The sequence below is a fragment of the Mastomys coucha genome, unplaced genomic scaffold (assembly GCF_008632895.1).
Source record: "Mastomys coucha isolate ucsf_1 unplaced genomic scaffold, UCSF_Mcou_1 pScaffold23, whole genome shotgun sequence".
NCBI lineage: Eukaryota > Metazoa > Chordata > Mammalia > Rodentia > Muridae > Mastomys > Mastomys coucha.
In genome coordinates, this window is record NW_022196906.1 from 84,956,718 (window position 1) to 84,966,234 (window position 9,517).

Sequence of the window (9,517 nt, forward strand, 5' to 3'; positions counted from 1 at the left end):
CACAATTGCTCTGTAGTTCAGCTTGAGGTCAGTCAGGGATGGTGATTCCCCAGTTACTTTTATTGTTGAGAATAGTTCTCACTATCCTGGGTTTTTGTTATTTCAAATGAATTTGAGAATTGCTCTTTCTAACTCTGAAGAATTGAGTTGGAATTTTGATGGAGATTGCATTGAATCTGGAGATTGCTTTCTGCAAGATGGCCATTTTTACTATATTAATTCTGCCAATCCCATGCCATAAGCATGGAAGATCTTTCCATCTTCTGAGCTGTTCTTCAATTACTTTCTTCAGAGACTTGAAGTTCTTGTCATACAGATTTTTAACTTGATTTGTTAGAGTCACACCAAGATATTTTTTGTCATTTGTGACTATTATGAAGGGTATCATTTCCCTCTTTTCTTTCTCAGCCCATTTATCCTTTGAGTATAGGAAGGCCACTAACTTGTTTAAGTTAATTTTATATCCAGCCAATTTGCTGAAGTTATTTATCAGGTTTAGGAGTTCTGTGGTGGAATTTTTGGGGTCACTTAAGTATACTATGATATCATCTGCAAATAGTGATAACTATATCCAATAGATGACTTCTTCCTTCCAATTTGTATCTCTTTGACCTCCTTTTGTTGTCTAATTGCTCTAGTTAGAATTTCAAGTAATATATTGAATAGATAGGGAGAGAGTGGGCAGCCTTGTCTAGTCCCTGATTTTAGTGGGATTGCTTCAAGTTTCTCTCCTTTTAGTTTGATGTTGGCTATTGGTTTGCTGTATATTGCTTTTACTATATTTAGGTATGCACCTTGAGTTCCTGATCTTTCCAAGACTTTTAACATGAAGAGAGGTTGAATTTGTCAAATGCATAATCAGAATCAAATGAGATGATCATGTGGTTTATTTTTGTCCTTTGGGTTTGTTTATATAGTGGATTATGTGGATAGATTTCCATATATTGAACCATCACTGGACCCCTGGGATGAACCCTACCTTATCATGGTGGATGATCACTTTGATGTAGTCTTAGATTTGGTTTGTGAGAATTTTATTAATTATTTTTGCATCAACATTCATAAGGGAAATTGATCTGAAGTTCTTCTCCTTTGTTGGGTCTTTGTGTGGTTTTAGTATCAATGTAATTGTGGCTTCATAGAACTAATTGGGTAGTGTTTCTTTTGTTTCTATGTTGTGGAATAGTTTGAAGAGCATTGGTATTAGTTTTCTTTGAAGGTGTGACAGAATTCTGTACTAAACCTATCTGGTCCTGGGCTTTCTTTGTTTGGGAGACTTTTAGTGACTGCTTCTAATTCATTACTGATTATGAGACTGTTTAGATGGTTTATCTTATCCTAATTTAACTTTGCTACCTGGTGTCTGTCTAGCAAATTGTCCATTTCATAGAGATTATCCAGTTTTATTGAGTATAGGCCTTTATAGTAGGATCTGAATTTTTTTTAATTCTTTCAGTTTCTATTATTTTTTAAGACAACATTTTCTTTTCTTTTCTTTTTTAAAGGTTCTTTTATTTATTATATATAAGTACACTGTAGCTGTCTTCAGACACAGATCTGAAAAGGGCAACAGATCTCATTACAGATGGTTGTGAGCCACCATGTGGTTGCTGGGATTTGAACTCAGGACCTCTGGAAGAGCAGTCAATGCTCTTAAACACTGAGCCATCTCTCCAGCCCCAGTTTCTGTTGTTATGTTTCCCATTTCTTCTCTGATTTTGTTAAGTTGGATACTATCTCTGTGCCCTCTGGTTAGTCTGGCTAAGGGTTTATCTATCTTCTTGATTTTCTCAAAGAACCAGCTCCTGGTTTTGTTGATTTTTTGTATAGATCTTTTTGTTTCTTTTTGTTCTAGAGCTTTTAGGTGTTCTGTTAAGCTGCTAGTGTATGTTCTCTCCAGTTTCTTTTTGAAGGCACTCAGAGCTATAAGTTTTCCTCTTAGCACTAACATTGTGTCCCATAATTTTTGGTATGTTGTGCCTTCATTTGCATTAATTTCTAAAATGTTTCTAATTTCTCTCTTCATTTCTTCCTTGACCAACTTATCATTAATTAGAGCACTGTTCACTTTCCAGGTGTATATGGGTTTTCTGTTGTTCTTGTTGTTATTGAAGACCAGCCTTAGTCCATGGTGATCTGATAGGATGCATGGGACTATTTCAATCTTCTTGTATCTGTTGAGGCCTGTTTTATGACCGATTATATGGTCAGTTTTGGAGAAGGTATCATGAGGTGCTGAGAAGAAGGTATATTCTTTTGTTTTGGGATGAAACACTCTCTCTATATTTATTAAATCCATTTGGTTCATAACTTCTGTTAGTCTCACTATGCTTTAGTTTCCGTTTCCATAATCTGTCCATTGATGATAGTGGGGTATTGAAGTCTCCCACTATCATTGTGTGAGGTACAATGTATGCTTTGAGCTTTAGTAAAGTTTCTTTTATGAATGTGTTTGCCATTGCATTTGGAGCATAGATGTTCAGAATTGAGAGTTCTTCTTGGTAGATTTTACCTTTGATGAGTATGAAGTGTCCTTCCTTTTCTTTTTTGATAATTTAGGTTGAAAGTCAAATTTATTTGATATTAGAATGGCTACTTCAGCTTTTTTTCCTGCGACCATTTGCTTGGAAAATTGTTTTCTAGCCTTTTACTCTGAGGTAGTGTCTGTCTTTGTTACTGAGGTGTGCTTCCTGGATGCTGCAAAATGCTGGGTCCTGTTTACATATCCAGTCCATTAGTCTATGTATTTTTATTGGGGTATTGAGTCCATTGATGTTAAGAGATATTAAGAAATAGTGATTGTTGCTTCCTGTTATTTTTGTTGTTAGAGGTGGCATTATGTTTGTTTGGCTATCTTCTTTTGAGTTTGTTAAAAGATTACTTTCTTGCTTTTTCTAGGGTGTAGTTTCTCTCCTTGTGTTGGAGTTTTCCATCTATTATCTTTTGAAGAGCTGGATTTGTGGAGAGATATTGTGTAAATTTGGTTTTGTCATGAATTATCTTTGTTTTCCATCTAGGGTAATTGAGAGTTTTGCTGGGTATAGTAGCCTGGGTTGGCATTTGTGTTCTCTTAGTGTATGATATTTTCCCAGGATCTTCTAGCTTTCATAGTCTCTGGGGCAAAGATTAGTGTAATACTGATAGGTCTGCCTTTATATGTTACTTGACTCTTCTCCCTTACTGCTTTTAAAATTCTTTCTTTGTTTGTGCATTTGGCATTTTGACTATTATGTGATGGAAGGAATTTCTTTTCTGGTCTAATCTATTTGGGGTTCTATTGGCTTCTTGTACACTTATGGGCATCCCTTTCTTTAGGTTAGGGGAGTTTCCTTCTATAATTTTGTTGAAAACATTTACTGGCTCTTTAAGTTTGGAATCTTCACTCTCTTCTATACCTACTATCCTTAGGTTTCTTCTCATTGTAACCTGGATTTCCTGGATATTTTGGGTTAAGAGCTTTTAAGTTAAACATTTTATCCATGAATTTGATGGTAAAATTGGAATCTCATTAATTCATTTTAAGTATAAAGTATTGGAAGAATAATTTATTCATACCTTGAAAATCTGATTACAATTTAATAAAATTTATGTAATTTAGAAGATTGAACAGTTGTAAAAGATATATAATGGACACTACAATCTTAAAGTAAACTAAATTACTTAAATTCAAAATTAAAACACTGTGGTAACAATAAGTTTTAGGAGCTCATGCTCAGACAGATCCTGCACAATAAAAGAAAACAACAACACTTCAATGTAGTTTTTTTTTACATAGCCATAAAGCTACTATGGGTCTTGCTAAATTTAACATATATAGTAATAGTTTCATATTTGCAGTTTTATTCTTGAAATTTATAAACTTACTTGAAAGCAATAAAATAAATAGATGACTAAATAAACAAAAAAATATAGAAACTTTTGTTTCAAACTACTCTGCTTGTTGGGTACTTCTGTAAAACTATATCTGGTCACTGACTTCACAATACAGGAAAATGTATTATCTTGGCTACAAGTTAGAAGAAATTGATAATGTTACACTGGTCATAGAATTACATGTGGCTAAGAAAGTCTGAATAGGAATTATAATAATAAGAACAAAAAAGTTTAGTATCTGAGGAATTACTAATAAAGGGTTTTAATGTTTATAAAAGATTCATTTTGTTGAAACTATAAACAGAGGAACAAATTTTTGCTACCACACAAGGGGCAGGCCTATGAAGTAGAGCATCAAACTGCAGTGCTAAAAAAAGCAATCTGTTCTCCCTGCAGTCTGAAAGCTGCCTTAGGCTGCTCAAGTTCCCAGTGTCTTCTTCTAATGCAAATGTGCAAAGGAGCTGACTTTAATTTGCTTCTTTTAGTCATCAGTTAATGTATCCACACCTGAAATACAAAATGGAAGAAGAACAGAAAGACTATGGTGGTGTCTAGAGTTACTGGAGAAGAGTGGATAGTGTCTTGAAGGTTTTGAAGAATCCCTTCCTAGGAGATGAACCAAGGATTTCAGCTGCTGACTAAGCATAACTCTTGGGCATGGTATAAAATGATGAAAGAAAGTAAGAGTTCTTTTTAAACTCCTAACAGGTATTCCAAGCTCACTGACTCACTTTCCTCTTTGTAGTTCCAGAGTTGGTAGGGTGGAAACTAAGTGGTTTGAAAATAGATCTCTTCAACTAAAATTAGTCCCTGATAAGGGCTCTCAGAAACACTGGCCTACATTTTCCAGAACTATTGTTCTTGTACCTTAGCCCATGTTTATATAGTTCATCAAGCAGCTTAAATATCCATTTCCTGTGAATGACCTAGACTTCAAAATCATAGAACATTTTAATGAAGCAAGTATAATGAACCTATTGACTTGGTTGTAAAATGCAAGTGTGTATCGTTAACTTAGATGAATCTGAAATTTGAAAGACTTTGTGGGCATTAATTACTAGCAATTTTTTCTTAAAATTAATGTTTAATCCATGGAATACAATGCCTGTTGGCATTTTTTGACATAAAATAAAGGAACAGATTCATTAAATAAAGTTAATTTAGAAAATGTGTCCCAATAGCTTTACCAGCATCTTTGAATAAAAGGCAGTGAGGTTGGGGGAAAAAAAGCCATTGTTTAAAAAAGAAATAGTCTTTTTTAACCAGTGCATTATAAATTATTATTCATAGTACTGTCTAAACACACAAAAATTCTTTACTCAATGACAACTCTCACAAAACTTGATTCTTTTTATTTTTATCTGAAAAAGTCTGGCTATAGTTTTGCTTTTTTATTTTAAGTAATAAATAAATATACTCTAGTACTCATGCCATCTGCTGTATTTAATGAAACATTATAAAATTAGTGGTAAGATTTTCTGTTTGTTGTTGTTGAAAATAGATTACTTTTCATACAATGCATATTTTGTTTCCCACCCCACAACTCCATCAAGTCCTTCCCATCTCCCCTTCCATTGAAATCACCACCCATTTTTTTTCTCTCAGGAGGGAAATAGGAATCTAAAGAAGAAGAATAAAAGAAGATAAAACAAAAAATAGGAATAGGACAAAACAAGCAAACAGAAAAAATGAGTCAAAAACACAGCATAAGAAACACATATAGACACAGAGACACATGCATTCATATACCATGGAATTCCATAAAAACACAAAACCTGAAGCCATATACATATGCAGATGCTTGTAAGATGTTTGTAAGTTAAAAAATAAAAAAGAAAGAGAGAAAGGAAGAAAGAAAAAGTTAAAAAAAATGTTCTGATAAAGACTTATGAGACGAAGAACCTTCAAAGAAGCCAGTTCATTTTGTTTGGCCACCTACTTCTAGGAATTGGGTCTGGCCTTCTGAGTTATTTGATGCCCCAGTGAGGCTCCTTGGTAGAAAACTAATTTTTCATTTGCACATGGTTGGCAATTTGAAATATTTTTTTGGGTTAATGATGGGGCTGTGTCTAGTTCTATAAAAATAACTTTTATTTGCCTGCCTGAAGTAACTGTCACCTTCCTGCCTCAGTCTGTTAACCCAGTCCTAGTTCTGGAAGCTTCTAACTTCCATACAATCTTATCTAGGCCTGGAGTGTTTTCGGTCTCAGACTTACTATTAAATAAACTCACCCTTGCCTAATTTTTTCTGAATTATGGCTGACTGGTTCAACTCAGCTGTTCAGGCTGAAACTCCTCTTCAAGCTGAATGCTTCAATCTCGATTACCCCACAGCTATTGACTTTGTGCTCTGCTTGATCTCAGACTAAACTCTGGCAATGTTTTAATCTTCTGGATCATTCTCATTCTCTGACTCCTTCTATCTTCACCTGTGTTTAGCTTGTTCTCTCTTCAACCTGTCTTTGTAAAACTCCAAGTAAAACTGCCTCTTTCTGTTTCTCTCTGTGTGTGCTGCTCTTTCTTAAGTAGCCTTTCTCTCTGTCTCTTTTTAAATCTCTTCTCATGAGTTTTGGTCATAGCTTATTCTGTCATATCTTTCCCTGATTTTCATCACTTTGTCTATCACTCAATTAGACATCACTTTCAAACATGGGTGCTTCTTCTACAAACTTACTTTACCTTCATTGTTTGGAATTAAAGGTGTATACTAAGGGTTTATATTCCAGCCAGAGGAATTAAAGTTGTGTGTTAAGGGCGGAGCCCCACAACAACTAGAATTATCTTTTCTTTTTCCAGTAAATAACACAATCTCAGCGTTCACAGCATGATCAGATATACTGCAACATAATCCCAATCTCAGGCTTGGGACCCCTGTCCCCATCTAGTGCATACCTCTGCAGGTCCTGGGCATGTTGTCAAAGTCTGTGAGTTCCGATGTGCATAGGTCCTGCTGTGTTTAGAAGGCCTTATTTCCTTGTTAGCCTCCATCCTTATGGCTCTTACAGTCTTTTTGCCTCCTTCACAGGGTTCTCTGAGGCCTGAGAAAAGAGATTTGGTGGAGACATTCTACTTAGGACTGCATGTTCCAAAATCCCTCTGTGTGCATTAGCTCTGAATCTTTGCATTTGTTCCCATATACTGCTAGATAAAGTTTGTCTGATGATGGCTGAAGATGGAACAGAACTGTGAGTATAGCAGAATGTCCTTAGGGGTCATTTTATTGCTATGTTCCTTTACATAGTATTTGATTTTACCCAAGCATCCTGGTCTATCTTATCTGAGGTTTTTATCCATTTGAGTAGTGTTGGGTCTGGCTTCCATCTCATGGAGTGGGTCTTAAGGACAATCAGATATTGATTAATTATTCCCACAAGCTTTGTGTCACTATCTGCACCATTGCTTCTTGAAGGTAGGTCATCACTAAATATGTAAATCTTTGTAGATGAGTTGATGTTTATCTTTCTCCTTTGGTAAGATACAGAGTGTCTTCCTAGAGCAAAGACTCTCACATGGGAGGGAAGGCTCTAGGTTGGCACCAGCTCCACTTCTTTCTGTTCAATGAGATGTGCAGGTGTTGTCTTTAGCCATAAGGTCTTACCCTCAGTTTGTGGAGAGCAAACAATCACCTTGGCAATACCTTTGGTTGGTTGAGGGCTCCCACGAAGCTCCTTGAGCCAACAAGTCAATTAGATGTAACCCAACTACATTATTGGAAGATTCAATTGGTTATGAGAGATTTTTCAGTTGGGGCACTATCTTCCCCATTATTTGGTAATTTCCTTCAGGCATGGATATATTTAAAGAAGTATCTATTATATTAGGTTTCCATATTACCCACAAGATGGCACTTAGTTTTAGCAGTCCCTGCCCATATTCCCTCTCCTCCCTTCCTCTATTGATACTCCTATTACAGCCCCATCCCTCATTCATCCATTCATCTATTCTATTTACTTTTCAGAGAAATCTATCCATCCCCCACAGTCCCATAATCGATACTTAACCACTGTGATCCTATGGCTTGTAGCTTACCTTAGACTTAACAGCCAATGCCTATATACAAGAGAACATATACCATATGTATCGTTCTGGGTCTGAGTAGCTTCACTAAGGATGATTTATTTTCCAGCTTGTCTGTGCATTTTAACTATTTTGTTTTTTTAATGACTGAGTAATAGTCCATTGTGTAAATATATAAAAATTTCCTTATTCATTCATGTATTGAAGGGCATCTAGGCTGTTTCCAGTTTCTAGTTATTTTGGATAGAGCAGCAATGAATGTGGTTGAGCAAGTAAGTTTCTCTGTGGTAGAATGGAACATCTTTTAAACACATGCCAACACAGGTATAGCTAGATCTTAAGGCAGATCTATTTCCAGCTTCCCAGGGAGCAATGATTTCCATCATGGCTATGTAAGTTTGCACTCCCACCAGCAATGGGTGAGTGTTCCCCTTATTCCTCATCCTCCCCAGTATGAGCTGTCATTTGTTTCATTGTCCTTAGCCATTCTGGCAGGTGTAAGATAAAATCTTAAAGTGGTTTTGATTTGTATTTCTCTAGTGGCTAAGGATTTCTTAGCCAATTGAGCTTTATCTTTTGAGACTTCTCTATTTAAATATCTCCTAATTTTTAAATTGGGTTATTTGTTTTCCTGATATTAAGTTTTTTTCTCTCTCTCTCTTTCTGAGATCTTTATATATTTTAGATGTGAGCTCTCAATTGCATGCGTACTTGGTGGCCATTGCCATACAGACGTTTTCAGTTTCATGAGGTCTCATTTACTAATTGCTGTTCTTAGTACCTGTACACAGAGCAAATGACTCAGAACTGCCTACTGCATCAAGAACAGAACCCTGCCCCTAGAGACAGATTTAGACTGTGGAAAACCAGCCTAGACTAAGTTCATACTTCGAACCCTCCCCCACTCCCACCCCCACCCTGCCCTGCTTCTCCTACTTATCTTCCTCTCTTATGTAATCCACTTCCAAAGAATGCAATATATCCAGGTTTGCAGGATCTTTCTAGCTCAGCCTCTGACAGTAGGGAAGACAGACAGCATTTGGCTACAGTTCATAGTTTGTTTCCTTTCCCTTCTCAGTCAAGAGAAGGACTCTCTGCCATAGCTGATCCCTTACTGAAAGGATGTGGAGGAAGCAAAGCCTTAGCAGAGTCTGCTGAGAGATGGAGCCCATGAGCCTGGGGGCCGTTCTCAAGAACAAGTGGCTTATATCACTCACATATGCCACCTCACAAACATACCATGAACATGTGTTTAACTTTGTTAATAATTCACAAACATCAAAAGATTTATTAAATTTTTTTCCAGGCTTAACTTCTGTTCATGATAATTGACCAAAAAACTCTTATTTTCAAGGAAATGTTACATACTTGATCCATTGCTTTGATATTTCAGTATTTATTGACTGAAGCAGGTATCATCAATGCTACAGCTGTAGAATATACCCTGAGCATCTTATTAATTCAGTACATGGCAAAAACAAAAAAAGAAAGTAATACAATTAAAACAATTTTGCTTTAAAAAGTCACAATTTTACAAAAATGGTTTTCTTATAATAAAAAAGAAGTAGAAGAAGAGGAAGAAGAAGAAGAAGAAGAAGAAGAAGAAGAAGAAGAAGAAGAAGAAGAA

At 35.9% G+C, this 9,517-nt stretch overlaps 1 long non-coding RNA gene across 3 annotated transcripts in view; it reads left to right on the forward strand.

Moving 5' to 3' along the window:
• The window catches only part of LOC116073170, a 38,286-nt gene that overhangs the window by 14,828 nt on the left and 13,941 nt on the right, over positions 1-9,517 (forward strand). The window contains exon 4 of one of the 3 annotated variants that reach the window (XR_004111704.1): positions 4,359-4,553. The exons of the other annotated variants lie outside the window; for them this stretch is intronic. This is a non-coding gene — a long non-coding RNA (uncharacterized LOC116073170). The remainder of the gene's footprint in view (positions 1-4,358; positions 4,554-9,517) is intronic. 3 annotated transcript variants of the gene reach the window in all.